Source organism: Pelodiscus sinensis, chromosome 1 (assembly GCF_052426305.1).
Source record: "Pelodiscus sinensis isolate ZL-2025 chromosome 1, ASM5242630v1, whole genome shotgun sequence".
In the NCBI taxonomy this organism is placed as follows: Eukaryota; Metazoa; Chordata; order Testudines; family Trionychidae; genus Pelodiscus; species Pelodiscus sinensis.
In genome coordinates this window covers 186008807-186028971 of record NC_143052.1, presented here as the reverse complement: position 1 = coordinate 186028971, position 20165 = coordinate 186008807, and the positions used below count along the sequence as shown (strand labels likewise).

Sequence of the window (20165 nt, the reverse complement as noted above, 5' to 3'; positions counted from 1 at the left end):
ACCCCGCTGCCCGTGCGGCTTTGCTCCTTTGCCCCGGAGCAAAGCCGCAGAGGCGGCGGGGTCCCCCGCCTCTGCGGCTTTGCTCCTGTCTCCCTGCTGTGTAGAGCAGGGAGACAGGAGCAAAGCCGCAGAGGCGGGGGACCCCGCCGTCTGTGCGGCTTTGCTCGGGTCTCCCTGCTGTGCTGGGGGGGAGAGGAGCAAAGCCGCAGAGGTGGGGGACCCCGCCGCCTGTGCGGCTTTGCTCCGGGGCAAAGAAGCAAAGCCACTCGGGCAGTGGGGTCCCGCCGCCTTTGCGGTTTTGCTCGGGTCTCCCTGCTGTGCACACCAGGGAGACCCGGAGCAGCTTTTTTCGCCCCGGAGGACGCGGTGGTGGGACCGCTGCGCTCTGGGCGGTCCCGCCGCCCGTGAACTCCGGGGCGAGAAAAGCCCCGTTCGTAAGTGCGGATCCGACATAAGTCGGATCCGCGTAAGTCGGGGACTGCCTGTACTGGAAAGAATTTGTTTCAGGTTAGGGGGTTGTCTGTAAGCCAGAATTGGCCTTTCCCCCAAGGTCTCTGAGAGTGAGGAGTCATTTTCTAGGATCGGTTGTATATTTTTGATAATGCGTTGGAGGGGTTTAAGTTGTGGACTGTAGGTAATAAGTGGAATTCTGTTGTTTTCTCTTTTGGGCCTGTCTTGAAGGAGTTCGTGTCTGGATACTTTTTTGCCTCTCCCAATCTGTTTTTCACTTCTCCAGGTGTATATTTCAGTTTTAAGAATGCTCTATATATATCCTGAAAGTTTTTGTTATTGGATGGCTCATGCATTATCAACCAACCAACCAAACAATGAAGGTGCTAATGGTTCTTGATGTCTGTTGAGAATCTGGTGTTGGTCATTTTCCTTTCAAAGTGCTTACTAATGGTTCTTATCAGCCTCTTGTAACTATTTAATCTTTGAGATGTTACTAGATTGTTTCTTGTTTAAGTTTTTCCTGTTACAGACTCACTGGGCTAGCCCTCTGAAGCTTATCTTCTCACTGTCTTCTTTTCTTCCTCCCCTTCAATTCCCTCCCCCCTATTTATTCTTGGTTCTGGACTTCCAACACTCCAGTCATCTGAAGAAATGGGTTGTGCCCACGAAAGCTCATGAAATCTCAAGTCCATGACTATGGGCCATGACAGGAATGGAAGGTGCTGCCCCGTTTCCCTGTTCATCTCATCCCCAAGAGTTGGTCTCAAAAGTAGCACCTGCAGAGCAACTGGTGAGAAGGTAATTGTAATGTTAGCTCTGTGTTCTGTGCTGTGAAAAGAACTGTACAAGCTATCTTGTTCTGACTTCAGATCTATTCAAGAGATTTGTAACTGGATGCTGAGAGCTAGTGGCTGGGTTGGCAACTCTGATTACTTAAATGTTCATTATTCTCCTCTCTCTCACTCTTTCCCCCCCCCCCCCCAGGGGAAATAGAATAGTTAATTACCTAATTGTACTGGGGAAGAGAGGGGCTAAAGAGCTAATTATTGGTTAGCTGAGAGAGTAGTTAAAAAGCACTGGAAGTACAATGGAGAGAGGTCAAGGCCCTGTCTACTTCAGAAAATTAGGTTGATGTAACTATGTTGCTCAGGCATGGAAAAAATCCATATGCACCCTGAGCAGTGTAGTTAGCCTGACCTAAATCCCTATGCAGGCAGCAGTAGGTCGATGGAAGAATTCTTCCATCAACCTTGCTACCTCCTCTTTGGCCAAGTCTACTCTAAAGTAGACAGTGGAATCAAGATATGCAACTCTAGCTATGGTAATTATTTACAGGAGGATGAAATTAACTTAAATTTTTTACATGTACTATTTTATCCATCCTCCCTCTTCCGAAGTGGGGGAATGTATATTCTTAGGAGGTGTTTTTTAAATTACTTTCTACTGTAAATTGTGCACTGACACAATAGACTAATCTGTTAAGGCTGGAGGAGGTTATGCCAATCACTTTTTATACACTGAATATTAAACTTCTTTACTTCAGCAAAAGGATTTACTTTTAGCATCTATGAGTGAGGCCCAGACAGTTCAGTTACATCACATCAGAGCAGAAGTGAATCTGTTCCACTTCACAAGAAGTAAAAACTGAAACCAGAAGAGGATTAGTAATGTAACATATTGTGAATATAAAATATATGTAATTAAAGGATTAGGGTTAGGTCTACAGTGAGCATGTGCATTGAAAGTGCCAAAGAGGACTGCAAGCCAGCTTTACTCATAGCAAGTGTGGTGCTCTGGGGAAGTGGTTCTCAACCTGCAGATCAGACTGCTTGTGCCCATGTCAGCTCACAACTGCAACACATGCAATATCTTCAGGTCCATAGAGGTAGTGTGTGTGTATATATATATTGTGTGTGTGTGTGTGTGTATGTGTCCCACATAACACAGAGAGATGCATATGTGGCTCACCATAGTAAATAGGTTGAGAACCACTACTCCGCAGCAATGTTGTGTCTATTCAGCCTGATCATCGCTCAGGCATTATGAATTCAAGCCCTACTGTGAGTAGAAATCTGAAATAAGAGGCATGTTTTTACAGTCTGCCTCTGCTAAAGAGGTTTTGTATTTTGAGGAAATGTAATTTTGAGTATAGCAGAATATTAAGAAAGTCCTAAAACAATGTTTTAAAAGAAATTACACATGCAAACACTGGAAGGAGAAGGGAAGTTAGGGATCAGAAGACTATGTGGGGAAGGACTGGGGCTGCAGTGAGGGAAGGGGGATAAATGGAGATGAGATATAAGGTAATGGAGAACAGTTGTGAGCATTGGTTGGGGAAGGGAAAAGTAGAGGTCTAATGAGAAAAATTGGATCAGGTGCACTTGTCAGCTTCTCATCCTCCCTTGATCTGGCATCTTCTGGGGGGTGGAGGAGAACATGGAGGGAAGGAGCTGGGGCCGGGTAACCTTACCTGCCCAGGAGGGAGATGTGGGCTGTCTCTGTGGGAGCACTGCTGCATGGAAACCAGCAGCAATGTGAGATACCTCCTTGTAGCCAGACACAAACCCCATCTTGTTTTTCCACAAACCCCATCTTGTCCCCCCCCCCCCCAGAGAGCAAGAGAAAGGCAGTCAGCCTTTGATGCCCTGGGAACACAGGTTTGCTGCCTGTCCCTGACTCTACCATAAACAGAAACCAGACAGTAAATGGGCTAGCTGACGACCCGGGGCCTCCCGTCGCCCTGATGGCTAGTACCAGTAATTGACACGCCTGCACTGTCCCAGAGAGGAATCTTCGCCCATCACATACCAGAGGTGCCCATTGTCTGCATTTTCCCAGGTGTGAATTATGCTTTGCACCCTTCGTGGGAAACTTGGCATTCAAAGCCATTTTTCCTAATTGGCCACTTGAGCCCAGGAAGAAGCCTACATGACCCAAGGGGTATAAAAGAGGTTCAGCAGCCCACCCCATTTGAGCTCCAATCATCTATACCTGCTGGCAGGTATTGATTGTCTCCCGAGGTCTGTGGGACGCCCAACCTCGCCCTACTTCTTCCCGAGGGATTGAGAGAAAGACGCTGGCCACGCCAAGTCTGGAACGCAGGGGTGAGAATATATACCTGCTATGTGTCTATTTTGCATGCATTTAATAAGAGCTCAGAGAACCAAAGGGTTTCATGGTACCTGTAAGTGACTTATTAGTGTAATTTCTGTCCTGTCCTTTGTAGTGTCTGTGTTATCTGTAACACAGTAGTAGCATTTAACAACTAAGTTTACCCTGTAACAATAAAATAGTAACTGTTTAAGCTTTAACCTGACTCCTTCAGTTGCTGTAACAGAACCAAGCACAATTTAAAAGAACTTCAGCCGGTCATAAGGGACTCACTGCCCTGACCGTTGGCTGACAGAATTGGCGTAGTCGGCAGGATTGTGCTATTGGTTCACATACAGCAACATGAAGCCTGTCATGATAGACATGGATTTTAGTGGTATAGAGAAAGGGTTTGCCCAGGAAGGTTGGGGCAACCCAAAATGGGATAGAGAAATGTTAGAAAAGGATTGGGGAAATCCTGAGGAGTTGTGGGTACAGTTCTGTAAGTATAGAACTGCCTGTAAGCTAAAGAATGGGACAAAGCCTGAGTCTGTGGAAAGGAGACACTTTCCATTTAGCAAGGAAAACAGGATCAGGCCCAGACAAGCAGGCAGGTAACAGATAAGATTGAAAGCCTTGTTATAGAACTGAGAAAAAGGCAGTAAGTACTGGGAATCTAAAACCTTAAAACATACTTACAAGAGTAATATCTGAAACAAGGCCAGTTTTTATTTTAGAGATAAGAAAGTGTTTTAAGAAAAGAGAAACAGAGAAGTTAAACTCTGCAGAGAATGGAGAGAATTGAGCAGTTGTGCAAATGCTAAAATGGTGTAGATAGAAAATTGTGGTTTCTTTACAGTCATTCTGAAGGAAAAATGGGCCCTTTTTCCAAAGGAATGTCTGTAAATAACCCAGGCAAATTTGACTCAAATCTGTACATTTGATTAGAGAGACTGCTAAAAGAACTCTAAAGGGAGGGGGTTCTATTGGAACTGAACTACCCCAATGAATAAAAAGGGAATGTAATTGTTGTACAGCTATGTAGAAATAGTGTAAGAAAGGTTCAAAGAGAATGTATGTGTATCTCTGTGTAGATATATATATATATATATATATATATAGTGTAAATAAATGAAGTTTTAAGGTCCAATAATCTTGTTTGTTTGTAGGTTTAAAACAGATTGGTTTGGTTTACTTTTAGTCCAAGTTGTTTAATGAAAGTACAGGAAAACTGTAAGCATAAAGAAAGAGTTACACTATATGCAAAGTTTAATGTGGCTAAGTAGTGTTGTAAACAAAGATTGCACATTTTCCTGTAAACTATAGAATGAGTAAAAACTGCAAACAAACTAAAATGCTGTGAAAGCTCCAGGAGCCACAACAGGTTGTGATTTCCTTTGTGGTGCAAATGCCCTAGCTGGCAGCACAAAGAAGCTTTGCAGGTAATAGCTAAGTTTGATTAGCAAACTAGCTGAGATCAGAAAGTTCAAATTGTAACCCTCCAGAAAGAAAGAAAAAGGAGGTATTGGTATTGCTATTTTAGTCCCAATAGGAGGTTGGGTATACTAGAAAAGGTTTAAATGTAAGCAGTCTTTTAAGAAGGCAGAGAGAAGACTGAGACAATTGGCATTTGTAAAAGATGTTACCCCTTTTGAACAAAATCTTGCAAAGGTTCTGGCATAGCCCTTGGTCTGATCAAGTGTTAACTGCTTGTCCATACAATTTCAGACCTACAAGGCAAATTGGCTAACTACTTGTGCATATGTAAACCCTCAACTCCAATGAAGAGGGAAACAGCTGCAGCTTAACTTCTATGGAAACTCTGTAATGAGGTGTTCTTCAAAATTGTCTGAATATAAGAATACAAATATGAAACTGGAAAAATGTAAAAGCCTCTGCTGCAGAAGTGGAGAGGTAGAAATGCATGTCCCTCAGTACCCAAACGAGCTAGATTCCCTTAAGGATGGGTGCTGAGAGTTAAAGCAACTCAGATTTATTTTTTGTTTTTCTTCCTTCAGGAATATGTTTAAGAAAAGGACAAGGAGGTATGAGGCTTAGTGAACAAGCTCACCCTCCTTACCAAATTAATAGTAGACAAACATGTGTCATTGTAAAAAGTCATTTAGCAGGAATTAGGATGGACCATAAGAAGGGGAAGGCAAAAAGTTTGGAGCCCTATAGGCATAGTTGAAGGAATAAGGAAAGTCAGACATTGGAAAGTTACTAGGAATGAGAAACATTTTTGAAAGAACAAAGCAAGTGATTTGAGGGAATGTGAAGATAAAAGGTGGACTCCATGGGAGTGTGGAAGGAATTAAGTGATGGTTGTAATATGTGAAGGGAAATCTTGTTTTAAAAATGACACCTTGTTTATTTCAAATTAACTAGTTTTATTTTGTTTTGGATAATGTCCTCTTGCTTAAAATTGCAAATAGACAAGGCACAAATTAGTTAGTGCTTCTGTTGGGCATTCAACTCTTAAGGACATTTAACTTTCTAGAAACCAACTTATTAGTTTAAAAACTCAAGCTTTAAAACTTAACTGTCTCTTTCAAGGCTGAGTTGATAACACTTTTGGCTTGCTTTTAAATTCAACATTATATGTAAATACAGGCTGCCTGGTTATTTCAAAGGAAAGTGGACAGGGAAGGCTGTTGCTGTTTCAGCAGACACATCCACTGCACCCCTGTCCACAAACATAGAAGGAACAGCTCAGCTTGCAGAGCTGGCAGCAATCAATTAGCTTGTGAGGCAGGGGCCAGTACCATCTACACTAACTCCTATGCTGTATGGGCTGGAGCCACCCAGTGGATAACTAATTGGAAGAATAATAACTGGGAAATAGGAAAGCCTGTTTGGAGATTGGAATATTGGAAATGGATATACCAGCATGCAACCCCACATGCCTTAAGCATAAGTCATGTGTCAAAAAAAATAATAATAATACTCTAGCTGCATAGCTAAATAACCTAGCAGATGCAGCAGTACAAATTTTTGCTGCCCAGGTGGATTGGGAACGCCTGTACATTTGGCTACATAAAACCTTGGGACACACAGAGAGCTGGTGCGGCAGGCACATGCCAGGGGGTGGCCTATCACCCACAAACAAGCCAGAGCTCTGGTACAAGCTTGCACCCTATGTGCTAAACTCAGAAAACATATAACAGAAAGGCAATGATTTGCCAGGCTAAAAGATAGAAAAATACTATGGGCAACCTGGCAAGTAGAGTATATTGGTCCACCGCCCAGCAGTAAGCAAGGGTGGGAGTATGTTTTAACTGAAGTAAAAATTGTTTCAAAAATTGGTTTTGCTTACCCAACCCGATGGACAACAGGGTTGTCTACGATCATGGGACTAAACCACTTAATAGACCTTGTCCCAACACCCCAGTTTGGGAACACAAACCCATTTACTGCACTCCTACAGGTGAAAGGGAGTCTGGGCTAACACCAATAACCATTACTGAGGCTTGGATTGTATCCAAGACCGGCGAACCTTATGTTTTATCACAGGAAACTGAGGCAATAGCCCTGAACAGTGCTCCAGTGGGATGGATCCCTCCCAATGCTGGTGTGGATCCGGGAAACCACCATGAACTTTTTATATATATATATCGCTTGCTGTTGTAGCGCTTGCAACCACTGTTGTTAGTTACAGACTATTGAAATAAGACATGGTACTCCAACTCGCCATGGTCTTCTTCCTCATCCCAACTGCTACTTCTGTACCAGAACACCTTACTTGACTCCTCTACTGGACTGGGAATCGAGTTTGTCCCTCTCAGCCCAAATGACTGGTGAAACAAGAGTGACATCTTCCGATGGGGACCGGTATGGTTCGATGACAGCGACTACCGCAATCCTCTAAATAACTCTGGGCGGAAGGCAAGGGAAGTGGCAACAAACGGTATGGGATAAGACATGCTGTAACTAAAAATGTAAAGCCTCAAGGCTAGATTGTCTAGCCCAACACCTAGGACTTTCGTTAACTCCCTTCCTTCACTCTATTATAAATACTATATTAACCATTTTACTTGTTGTAATTGCTTGCTGCATGCTTCTATGTATTGTTAGGCATTTTGTGTACACTGCTACCTCCTCTGCACAAATCTGGTATATGGCGTTGGGAAGTGATCCTAATCAATCCCTGGATCCAAATTATCTGATCAGACCCTGCTGATAGGGCGATTTTAGCTTCCTCCAAGGAGGGCAAAGGGTGCTGGCATCACCGCCATCTTGCGTTCTGGGACATAGTGAGGCGTGTCAAGGGGGTGGAATGTAGCCAGACACAAACCCCATCTTGTTTTTCCACACACCCCATCTTGTCCCCCCCCCCCCCAGAGAGCAAGAGAAAGGCAGTCAGCCTTTGATGCCCTGGGAACACAGGTTTGCTGCCTGTCCCTGACTCTACCATAAACAGAAACCAGACAGTAAATGGGCTAGCTGACGACCCGGGGCCTCCCGTCGCCCTGATGGCTAGTACCAGTAATTGACACGCCTGCACTGTCCCAGAGAGGAATCTTCGCCCATCACATACCAGAGGTGCCCATTGTCTGCATTTTCCCAGGTGTGAATTATGCTTTGCACCCTTCGTGGGAAACTTGGCATTCAAAGCCATTTTTCCTAATTGGCCACTTGAGCCCAGGAAGAAGCCTACATGACCCAAGGGGTATAAAAGAGGTTCAGCAGCCCACCCCATTTGAGCTCCAATCATCTATACCTGCTGGCAGGTATTGATTGTCTCCCGAGGTCTGTGGGACGCCCAACCTCGCCCTACTTCTTCCCGAGGGATTGAGAGAAAGACGCTGGCCACGCCAAGTCTGGAACGCAGGGGTGAGAATATATACCTGCTATGTGTCTATTTTGCATGCATTTAATAAGAGCTCAGAGAACCAAAGGGTTTCATGGTACCTGTAAGTGACTTATTAGTGTAATTTCTGTCCTGTCCTTTGTAGTGTCTGTGTTATCTGTAACACAGTAGTAGCATTTAACAACTAAGTTTACCCTGTAACAATAAAATAGTAACTGTTTAAGCTTTAACCTGACTCCTTCAGTTGCTGTAACAGAACCAAGCACAATTTAAAAGAACTTCAGCCGGTCATAAGGGACTCACTGCCCTGACCGTTGGCTGACACTCCTGTAAATCCTTAATTTCCCTTTAAATAGCCCATCAACAGCTCTCTAAAATAGCTTCCCGTCTCTGAGTTCCTGACAGATCTTTAAATAGGTCCTTGCTCATTCTTTAAATATTCCCCTGTTGTCTTTTGCAGCAATTCAAACCGCTCTTGTTGGAGCTGCACACTTGAGCGCGTCACCTTATTTACGCATCTGATTACCTAGCTGGAATCAAGGTACCTTGATTCAAGTTTCCCCACCGTCCCCACAGCAGGAGACCAACAGGAGTGCTTCCCTTACTCCTCACAGGAGCAGAAGTACCCGCTGCTGATGAGGGCGCCCATGGAGTTCAATTCAGTGGGTCTTTACTAGACCCACTAAATAGAACTCCAGAAGATCAAACTCCAGTCGATATTTCTCAGAGTGAAGACATGGCCTCAGGAAGGTGGATTACCCACACTGATGGGAGAATTCCTCCCATAGACATAGTTAGTACCCACATCAAAGCAATACAATGGTGTTACAGTGCAGTTGTAGCATTTTAAGTGGAGCCCACCCTGTTATGAGAATAATATTTGCTTCAGATGTTACATTATTAAAATTAAACCTGGCATACCTCTGACGGTTCAATCAAAGATTTCCATGTCTAGCCTGTCACACCAGTGGTAACTGTTGTCCAATTTTTTTACCACACTATCAGTTGCAGCATTTCTTTCTCTGCTGAGCATAAATGAACTAGACTTTAAAAAAAAATGGGCAAAGGACACCAAGCCCATTGGACCATTTAAGCCAGATTCAGGATGGTAGTGACTTTACTGGCACATGCCACCAGATAAAGTAAATAATATTCCTATGCTGTTTTGGTCCCCGCCCCCCAAATGAATGCAAGCAATTATAAAATATCAAGCAGAAAAGGGCTTGTGACTTCATATGCCTCAGTCTTCAGTTTTAGATTTTGTTAATATTAAGTTCTTGGTATACAATAATACATTATGGAGATTTCTTAACAGGACCTCCAAAGACCTTGACATGACTTCATGTCTCTATTGCTCTCCTTTGCCATTTAAAATTATTGGATTATCTGTGTTCCTGACACATTCCTGGTAGGGAGACTTTTTTACTTTTTTCTCAGTCTTCAATTGATTCCTACCTCTATGATCTTCTTGTGTCTTTGATATTTTTTCTTGTGTCTCCATAAAACCAGCTCATGATTCTTTTGAAGTTCTCTCTCCATTCAGTCACAGATTCAGGCCTCTAGTTCTGGTATTTCCTGCACTATACTTTCCTGGTTGTAAGTCAGATACATCATTCAGTCACTAATCAGTGTGTGTCAACCAAAAGAAATTGCTTTATGGCCTGGCTTTTTTGTTCTCTCAAACACCACAATTTATGTGTAAACTAAATACCTGAATTTCAACATCAGCATACTATGTGTGAACCACTGATATTTATGTTAGCATATTTATTCAGAAACCCTTGAGTTTCATAAAATACAAGACAGAAGAATCTCAAACACTGTTGCAGTCTGGGGACTGACTTGCTAAGCAGTGGTTCTGCAGAAAAGGACCTGAGAAACTGGATATGAGTCAACTGTGTGTCTTTGTAGCCAAGAAGACTAATAGCATATTGGGGTGCATTAATAGGAGCATTTCCAGCAGATCTAAAGAAGTGATTATTCCCCTTTATTTGGCACTGGAATACTGTGTCCAGTCCTGGGCCCCCCATTACGGAAAGGATGTGGACATATTGGAGAGAGTGCAGCAGAGGGCAACAAAAATGATTAGGGGACAGGAACACATAACTTATGAGGTGAGGCAAAGGGATTTGGGCTTGTTTAGTCTACAGAAAAAAAGAAAAAGGGGGATTTGATAGCAGCCTTCAACTAAAAGTTCCAAAAAGATGGAAAGAGACTGTTCTCAGTGGTGACAGATGACAGAATGAGGAGCAATGGTCTCAAGTTACAGTGAGGAAGGTCTAGGTTGGATATTAGGAAAAACTATTTCACTAGGTGGGTGGTGAAGCACTGAAATGGGTTACCTAAGGAGGTGGTGGAATCTCCATCCCTAGAGGTTAAGTCCTGACTTACAAAGCCCTGGCTAGGATTTAGTTGAGTTTGGTCATGCTTTCAGCAGGGGTTTGAACTCGATGACCTCTGTGTTTAATACAGTAATATTTTTTAAAAGTACAAATGCTGCCAAATTGCAGACAAGTTCAAGTGCCAAAACTTGCATTTAGGCAGCCAGAAAATTTTAAGCTTCACCAGTGGATCTTGCTAGCCAATTTGAGCTTTGTCCAACCCTTTTACAAAGGAATGCTGCTGCTGTTTTTTTTCATTTCCTTTGGACATAGCTAAGACCTTATCAAATGCACTGTCCATTTTGGTCAATTTCACAGTCATAGGTGAAATAATGAAATGTATTATTTTTTAAATCCTATTTAAATATAAAATGTCATGGTGCTGTATTTGTAGGGGTCCTGACCCAAAAAACCCCACAGTGTAAACCAGGTACATGTGGATTCTTTTTTTGCCCTGGAATTTAAATGACATCTGTGTTTGTTGGCTGCCTTATTCTGCATCCACGAAGACTTTGAGTTTAAGGTGCTTCAGCCTCTCCCCCCTCCCCCCTCCCGCTCTAACCGAATCCCCCTCCCTCCCGCAGAGCCAGGCACCCTCAGCCGTCCTGCTATAACCCAATGCCTCTCCCCCTCCCCGCTCTACCCTAATGCCTGGGTCCCAGAGCTGCTGTCACGCACTTCTCCCTCCAGGCACTGGGACGCATGCTCAGAGCAGCCAGCTGTAAGCAGTACCGGTGTGTGGCTCAGAACCAGCAGGAACTGCATTTCTTTAATCAAAGAGCCAGATGCGGCTTGAGAGCCATGGGTTGGCCACCTCTGGAGTAGTTTATGGGTGACTATTGTTTTCTTTACTACATTAAAGAAGTTCAGTGTTAGAAAAAAATTATTCTGTGATTTTTTGCCATTGTTAGATGACAGCAGCCCTAGCCTTCAGATAGTGTATGCCAGTCTGAAAGGGTTTGAGTCTGTGTAGGACTTTGGGGAAACTTCAGGGTAAAAAGTTAGAGACTATAGTGTTTTGTGCTCCTTCTCTGTGCTGAAAAATTAAATGGTTCATTTCACCTGAAATATTTTTGTTTTGACATTTTTTTAAATAAATTTTATTTTTTCTGATTTTATGTAGTTGTTTTTACTGAAAACAATTTGGTGAATACAATACAAATTCACGAAATATTTTGATCAATCTGAATCTGCATTTTTTTTTAAATTTAAAATAGTTTGGGATAAAAAATTTGGCTTTGTCCTCCAGGAAAAAAAACAAAAACAAAAAATCTGATGAGTAGAAAGTAAAACAACTGTAGAGTTTCTCCCCAATATTTGTACTGAATTTTGTATGATTCTTGGTTACCCAGAAGATGATAGAATAGCTTAGACCAAAGAAAGGAAAATGTTGATACACATGGGCTGAAGAAGTAATGAATAGGACTAACTATGAAAAGGGGGAAATGATCTCAGTATTTTAGTTTTTATTTCTTACTGTATTGTAGTATTTGAAAATATTAATACTATGACAAGTAATCCATTGACCATAGGCAGATTCAAACCACATGTGTAAAGTCATATAGAATGCAACAATATTTGGTTTTCTTTTGCTGCATAAAACATCTTATCTTTCAGATTACTCTCAAAGCAAAATAGCATCAAACAATACATGACAGTTCTCACTAGGCCAGATTCATCACTAGTGATCTTCTGTTGATTTTTATGTCTAGAAAGATTAAAGGAAGGATCTGCAAATCTTCACTCACAAGTTGTGTTTCTGGTTCTGACCCTTAATACCGTGGAACCTTGGACAAGTCACTTGAGACGTCTTTTAAAAATTGGTATACTATTATTTATTACCATTACTTACTTTAATGAGTGTTTTGAGGTTTAATGTTTATAAAGTACACTGAGAGCTTCAAATGGAAGATACAAGTGTAAAATTATTATTTGTTGTATCTTTTTTGTGGGTTTAGAACCAATCAGTAATTTCGTATAAGTGTTTCCAGTAGCTAAATAGCCACTCTGATATAGAGGACTCCTTCCACCTAAATTAGGTTTCTGGACAATTTCTGAAATAATGACTTTTGGGTCATGACTCATTTAAACATATAACTATTATATCTATTGTGAAATCTGCTTTTGGCCTTTGTTTAATTTCTGGATCAGCATTACATTATGGCTACATCTACACTGGCCCCTTCTTCGGAAGGGGCATGCTAATTTTGAACTTGGGAATAGGGAAATCCGCGGGGGATTTAAATAAACATGGCCGCCGCTTTTTTTCCGGCTTGGGGAAAAGCCGGAAAAAAGCGTCTAGACTGGCGTGATCCTCCGGAGTAAAGCCCTTTTCCGGAGGATCTCTTATTCCTGCTTCAAAGTAGGAATAAGAGATCCTCCGGAAAAGGGCTTTATTCCGGAGGATCGCGCCAGTCTAGACGCTTTTTTCCGGCTTTTCCCCAAGCCGGAAAAAAAGCGGCGGCTATGTTTATTTAAATCCCGCGGGGGATATTTAAATCCCCCGCGGATTTCCCTATTCCCAAGTTCAAAATTAGCATGCCCCTTCCAAAGAAGGGGCCAGTGTAGACGTAGCCTATCTGATGATAATCAGAAGAACTAGAAATGTGCTACATTCCCATCACATATTATCTAAGTCAAAATTTTGTTTTATTTTTGCATAATTGTTTGTGATGGGGCAAAGACACATCTCACTTTGTAAGAGCAAAACTTCAACTTTAAGTGACGATGCCAATGTTATTGTTTAGATTAGCTGGAAAATAATACTGAAGACTAGCATAAGGGCACTGTTGTTCCAGGGAAACACAGTATCAGCTTCATAAATGTATGGGGGAATCTTGCATAGGAACAACTACTTGTAATGCACATTAAATGTGTATTGAATTCCATTCCTTTGGCAAAATAAAATCATGTAAGAGACTGAGAATCTTTCAGTCTGTCTATATTTGGGAAATGAATACTTTTGACTATTTTTGCATCTCTGCAGGTGGTCAGTGTTGGGAATGCAATACAAGAAATGACCTCACCATCTTCAGCTGTACTAAATGTTATTTTTGGCTGCTGTACATGTCAAGAACTCTGGATAATTATTTTTTAATACTTTATAAATCATTCTGGGTAAATTGTATAAAACATTTTATTTTTATTGCTTACATAACTGCATAAAATGTTTATCTTGGTAGAAGACTGCAGTGTTTTTGCCAAAACAGATTCCATATTGATTTCTAGAAATTATTGAAAGTTAATAATATTCCCTTTTTAATGGTATCTTTGCCATGTTATTAAATAGGGTTTTGTTGGGATTAAAAATTGTTTCTGACAGAAATCATAACTTTCCTGTTTTCACTGAATAAGTTCTGTGGTCCATCTCCTTTGGAACTCAATGCAGTTCAATTAATCCTCTGATACTTAATCCATGACTCTTTAGATACCTGTGGCTCTTTACAGGTCTTCATGAGGTTCTCAGGAATTGTGCACATCTGATTGGAATAAATCACTGGAGATATGAGCAGATGAAATAGCTGAGATTTTCCTCCGTGTGCGTGGTGTAAAAAGGAGCCATTGGAATTGTCTCGGTTTGTAAGCGTGAAACCACGAGCAAATCATGGCCAGTAGAAGAGGAGGAGAAAGAGGTGAATTCCCCCTCTCTTCCACTATGCTAGAGTGATACTTTTCTTTCCCTTCCTCACACCCCCCACTGACTGACTGAGAACATTTGCTGTGCTATTGTAACATAGCTTCAGTGCTCTGTGGCACAAGCGCACTTAATCACATAGATATAATCTTTTGGCTCATCAAATTTTGTAAATTTATTTATTAGGGGATCACGTCACTTATCACTGAAATACATTAGTGGAAGATGCAAGTACACAGAACATTGGAAAACTAGGCCATTTTAATATAGGAGTATAAATACAGATTTAAGATCCTGACAGTAGTAATCTAGATTTGAAAATATTTTGAAGTACAGGTTGGACCTCCTGGGTATGGCACCTTGGGAACTGACTGGTCCTAGACAAGGGAGTTTCCCAGAATGGGGACATCTGGGGTGGGGCATCAGATTTTCCACTGGGATTCTCTCTCCAACCACCTGGCACCTCTGTCCCCCCACACCCTCCAACTGTGGCAGCTCCATGAGCTCCTGCAGCCACACCAGTTTTGCTGCCTCGTGAGCTCCAGTGGCCCTGGCAGCCCTGTTTGGTCCATAGGCCTGTGAGTTTCACCCTGCCAATCTTGGGGGGCTCCCACCGACACACACGGTTCCCTGCCCTACCAGCTATGGGTTATTGTACTCCATGGGCTCTTCTGCCCTGCTGACTTCACGGCTAGCTCCATTCTCGCTGTCAAGGTCTACTGCTGGGGTATTCTGGTCCATCAACGTCCATGGTCCTGATGTTGCCATACCAGAGAGTCCTAGACCACAGAGGTTCTCACCTTACAGTGAGAAATGTTTGATGGCCGTTTCTGAAAGGGACACCTTTGAACATCTATATATGTCTGATTAATGCTTCAGAAGTGGAATTTGCCAAAGCTTTTGATATTATTTCAGAGATGAAGCACTTAGGAATAAAAATAACAATCTTGTTTAATATCTTTCCGCCAAAGGACCTGAAGTACATGCTAAACTTTAGATACCAGTTATAAACTACTGTATGCAGACAGCAACAAAAATGATTAGGGGGCTGGAGCACATGATTTACAAGGAGTAGCTGAGGGATTTGGGCTTGTTTAGTTTACAGAAGAGAAGAGTGAGGGGGGATTTGATAGCAACCTCCAACTACCTGAAGGGAGGTTCCAAAGAGATGGAAAGAGGCTGTTCTCAGTAGTAACTCTCAGACTGGAGTGACTTTTGAAACTGTAACGGGAACTTTTGAAACTCTCACCAGGAGGGCTTTGGCTTCCTCTACCACAGGATGCTATTCCAGGAAGAACTGCTAAGCAGGGATGGCATTCACCTTTTGAGGTAGGGGAAGACCATATTTGGATAAAGACTGGATAACTTAGTGAGGAGGACTTTAAACTAGATTCAACGGGGACAGGTAACCAAAGCCCACAGGTAAGTGAAGAACATGGAGACCTGGGAGATGGGTTGGAAATGGGAAGGAGTTTGGGCTATAATAGCAGAGAAAAAGGAGGGATAAGGCAGAACTGGGGGACAAGATCAAATCAGTATGCCAATATACAAATGCAAGAAGTATGGGTAATAAGCAGGAAGAACTGGAAGTGCTAATAAATAAATACAACTATGACATCGTTGGCATCACAGAGACTTGGTGGGATAATACACATGATTGGAATATTGGTATAAAAGGGTACAGCTTACTCAGGAAGGACAGGCGGGGAAAAAAGGGAGTAGGTGTGGCCTTATCTATTAAAAATGTACACACTTGGACTGAGGTGGAGATGGACATAGGAGACGGGCATGTTGAGAGTCTCTGAGTTAGGCTAAAAGGGGTAAAAAAAACCAAGGGTGATGTCATGATAGGGGGTCTAATACAGGCCACTTACCCAGGCGTAAGAGGTGGAGGAAGCTTTTTTTTAAAACAACGAACAAAATCATCCAAAGTGCAGGACTTGGTGGTGATGGGGGACTTCAACTATCCAGATATATGTTGGGAAACTAACACAGCGGAGCACAGACTATCCAATAAGTTCTTGGACTGCATTGGAGACAACTTTTTATTTCAGAAGGTTGAAAAAGCTACTAGGGGGGAAGCTGTTCTAGATTTGATTTTAACAAATAGAGAGGAACTGGTTGAGAATTTGAAAGCGGAAGGCAACTTGGATGAAAAATGATCATGAAATCATAGAGTTCATGATTCTAAGATATGGTAGAAGGGAGAATGGCAAAAATAGAGACAATGGATTTCATTAAGGCAGATTTTGGTAAGCTCAGAGAGCTGGTAGGTAATGTCCCATGGGAAGCAAGACTGAGGGGAAAAACAATTGAAGAGAGTTGGCAGTTTTTCAAAGGGACATTGTTAAGGGCCCAAAAGCAAGCTATTCTGCTGCATAGGATAGATAGAAAATATGGCAAAAGACCACCTTGGATCAACCAGGAGATCTTGTATGATCTAAAAATAAAAAAGGAGTCATATAAAAAATGGAAACTAGGACAAATTACAAAGAATGAATATAAACACACAATACAGGAATGCAGGGGCAAGATTAGAAAGGCAAAGGCACAAAACAAGCTCAAACTAGCTACAGGCATAAAAGGAAAGAAGAAGACATTCTATAAATATATTAGAAGCAAGAGGAAGACCAAGGACAGGGTAGACCCATTGCTCAGTGACAAGAGGGAAACAGAATGCCTGACATAGTGAATGCTAGTGGGAAGGGAGTAGATTTAGAAGATAAAATAAAAATAGAAAAAGTTAAAATTAACTTAGAAAAGTTAGATGTCTGTAGTAATCAGGGCCTGATGAAATGCATCCTAGAATACTCAAAGAGCTGATAGAGGAGGTATCTGAGCCTTTAGCTATCCTCTTTAGAAAATCATGGAAAACAGGAGAGATTCCAGAAGATTGGAAAAGGGCAGATATAGTGCCCATCTATAAAAAGGGAAATAAAAACAACCCAGGAAACTACAGACCAGTCAGTTTAACTTCTGTGCCAGGAAAGATAATGGAGCAAGTAATTAAGGAAATCATCTGCAAACACTTGGAAGATAATAAGGTGATAAGGAACAGCCAGCATAGATTTGTAAAGAACAAATCATGTCAAACCAATCTGATAGCTTTCTTTGATATGATAACAAGTCTTGTGGATAAGGAGTAACAATTGAGGTTCCACAGGGGTCTGTTTTGGTACCAGTTTCTGTTCAATATCTTCATCAACTATTTAGATTATCAGCATAGAGAGTACGTTTATTAAGTTTGCAGATGATACAAAGCTTGGAGGGGTTGCAACTGCTTTGGAGGATAGGGTCATAATTCAAAATGATCTGGACAAATTGGAGAAATGGTCTGAGGTAAACAGGATGAAGTTTAATAAGGACAAATGCAAAGTGCTCCACTTAGGAAGGAAGAATCAGTTTCACACATACAGAATGGGAAGCGACTGTCTAGGAAGGAATATGGCAGAAAGGGATCTAGGGGTTATAGTGGACCACAAGCTAAATATGAGTCAACAGTGTGATGCTGTTACAAAAAAAGCCAAAATGATTCTAGGATGCATTAACAGATGCTTTATGAGCTAGACACGAGAAGTCAGTCTTTCCCTGTTGATTAGGCCTCAGTTGGAGTATTGTGTCCAGTTCTGGACGCCACATTTCAAGAAAGACGTGGAGAAATTGGAGAAGGTTCAGAGAAGAGCAACAAGAATGATTAAAGGTCTAGAGACATGACCTATGAAAGAAGACTGAAAGAACTGGGCATGTTTAGTTTGGAGAAGAGAAGACTGAGAGGGGACATGATAGCAGTTTTCAAGTATGTAAAAGGGTGTCACAAGGAGGACGGGAAAAAACTTGTTCTTCCTGGCCTCTGAGGATAGGACAAGAAGCAATGGGCTTAAACTGCAGCAAGGGAAGTTTAGGTTAGAAAAAGTTCCTAACTGTCAGGGTGGTTAAACACTGGAATAAATTACCTAGAGGGGTTATGGAATCCCCATCTCTGGAGATATTTAAGAGTAGGTTAGATAAATGTCTTATCAGGGATATTCTAGACAGTACTGGGTCCTGCCATGAGGGCAGGGGACCTCTTGAGGTCCCTTCTAGTCCTAGTATTCTATGATTCTAGGCAGCCAACCCTGGGGAGAGTATATGGACATCCAGGGTAAGACAGATACTCCCTTTCCCAGACTATCCTTTAATATATGTGTGTGTGGAGGGGATTGTGACCTTCATTTTGATCCCCTAGCTGGAGAGACTTAAGGCCCCCTAGCAAATAGTAGGGAAGCAGGGCTTGTGTTGAGATAACTCCGTATAGATAACTGGGCATGGTCAGGTTTCCTCATCCCGTGAAGGAGGAACCACCCACCAAGCAGTCATTGGACATTACAGCAGAGTGACAATTGTGCTATTGCTGAGATTAAGAATAGCTTTTTGTGTAAACCTCAGTTGTTCTAAATGATCCACAATCAGTACAGTTCATGTGGTTGCTTTCAAATTTGATGTGGCTAATGGAGATATGAGGTATTTACAGTGATCCAAATTTGGTGTCATTGGACAATGGGATTCCTGGGATGCAGCTCCTGGAGGGGGAGGAAAAAGGCAACTTTTCTTAAAGATGATGTGTTCTGGCAACAGTTTTTTGCTTACAGATACAGACTAAACCAGGGTTCAGAGCATTGTACCATGATCTCAAATACTTGAGGCATGTCTCTGCAGAGTGCTTGGCTCGCACCAGGTATTGGGGGAAATAAAATTGAAATGTTTGAAAACATCTGTAATTAGATGTGCAAAGTTTCACATGCCTAATGGATAAATCGTGGAATGTGTAGAGACAGAGCCTAACTATCTGAAAACTATCTCTGTATCATACAGATATGTGAGGTTCTGAGACTGTTATAGTCAGAGTTCTATCCATAGGCACTCTGAGGTCAAATCCAACCACAGGCAGAAATGATTAAATGATAATCATTGTATCTCTTGTGTCTGTGCATATCCAGCTTGCATATATGAAGTGATGGTTCTGGAGCTGAGAAACAAAAGGAAGGAAGGGTCTGGTTTACAGAAGTCCTGATTAGGGATGGGACAGTTATACAAAACTTACAGTTGGTTATGTAAAGTTAGTAACAACTATCTTCTGTTCTTTAGGGCACAACTATGCTACACGGAAGATTGCTGCTGCTGCGGTGGATCTTCCTAAATTTGATTTAGCAGGTGTAGTATAGACCTGCTAGATTAAATTCCAAGGGCACCCTCATTGGTGTTAGTATTCCTGCTCCTCATGAGGAGTAAGGGAAGCCTCCTGCTATGTGGACGTGTAGCCTTGTAATTTTGTAGGTAATAAGTCAGTTAGTTATAATTAATGTATGTTATAGCAAAAGGGTTGAATTAAACTTAAACACAAGGGCTACGTCTACACTGGCCCCTCTTCCGTAAGGGGCATGTAAATTTCAGCAGTCGTCGTAGGGAAATCCGCGGGGGATTTAAATATCCCCCGCGGCATTTAAATAAACATGGCCGCCGCTTTTTTCCGGCTTTTAAAAAAGCCGGAAAAGAGCGTCTAGACTGGCCCCGATCCTCCGGAAAAAGCGCCCTTTTCCGGAGGGTCTTATTCTTACTTCAAAGCTTACTTCAAAGTAAGAATAAGACCCTCCGGAAAAGGGCGCTTTTTCCGGAGGATTGGGGCCAGTCTAGACGCTCTTTTCCGGCTTTTTTAAAAGCCGGAAAAAAGCGGCGGCCATGTTTATTTAAATGCCGCGGGGGATATTTAAATCCCCCGCGGATTTCCCTACGACGACTGCTGAAATTTACATGCCCCTTA

General features: G+C 42.1%; 2 long non-coding RNA genes across 3 annotated transcripts; both read left to right on the top strand.

Annotated features, from left to right (window-relative positions):
* The first annotated feature begins 1041 nt into the window (after positions 1-1041).
* LOC102450965 (uncharacterized) lies at positions 1042-19743 on the top strand. 2 transcript variants are annotated; one of them, XR_012897892.2, is made up of 6 exons: positions 1042-1251; positions 11425-11566; positions 12447-12557; positions 14182-14366; positions 15647-15790; positions 19493-19743. It is a non-coding gene; the product is annotated as an uncharacterized LOC102450965 (long non-coding RNA). The 2 variants fall into 2 exon arrangements; XR_012897894.2 differs by lacking the exons at positions 14182-14366; positions 15647-15790; positions 19493-19743 and adding an exon at positions 13721-14175.
* On the top strand, positions 3046-6484 carry LOC149525679 (uncharacterized). The gene is made up of 2 exons (XR_016347935.1): positions 3046-4604; positions 4793-6484. It is a non-coding gene; the product is annotated as an uncharacterized LOC149525679 (long non-coding RNA).
* Positions 19744-20165: the final 422 nt, after the last annotated feature.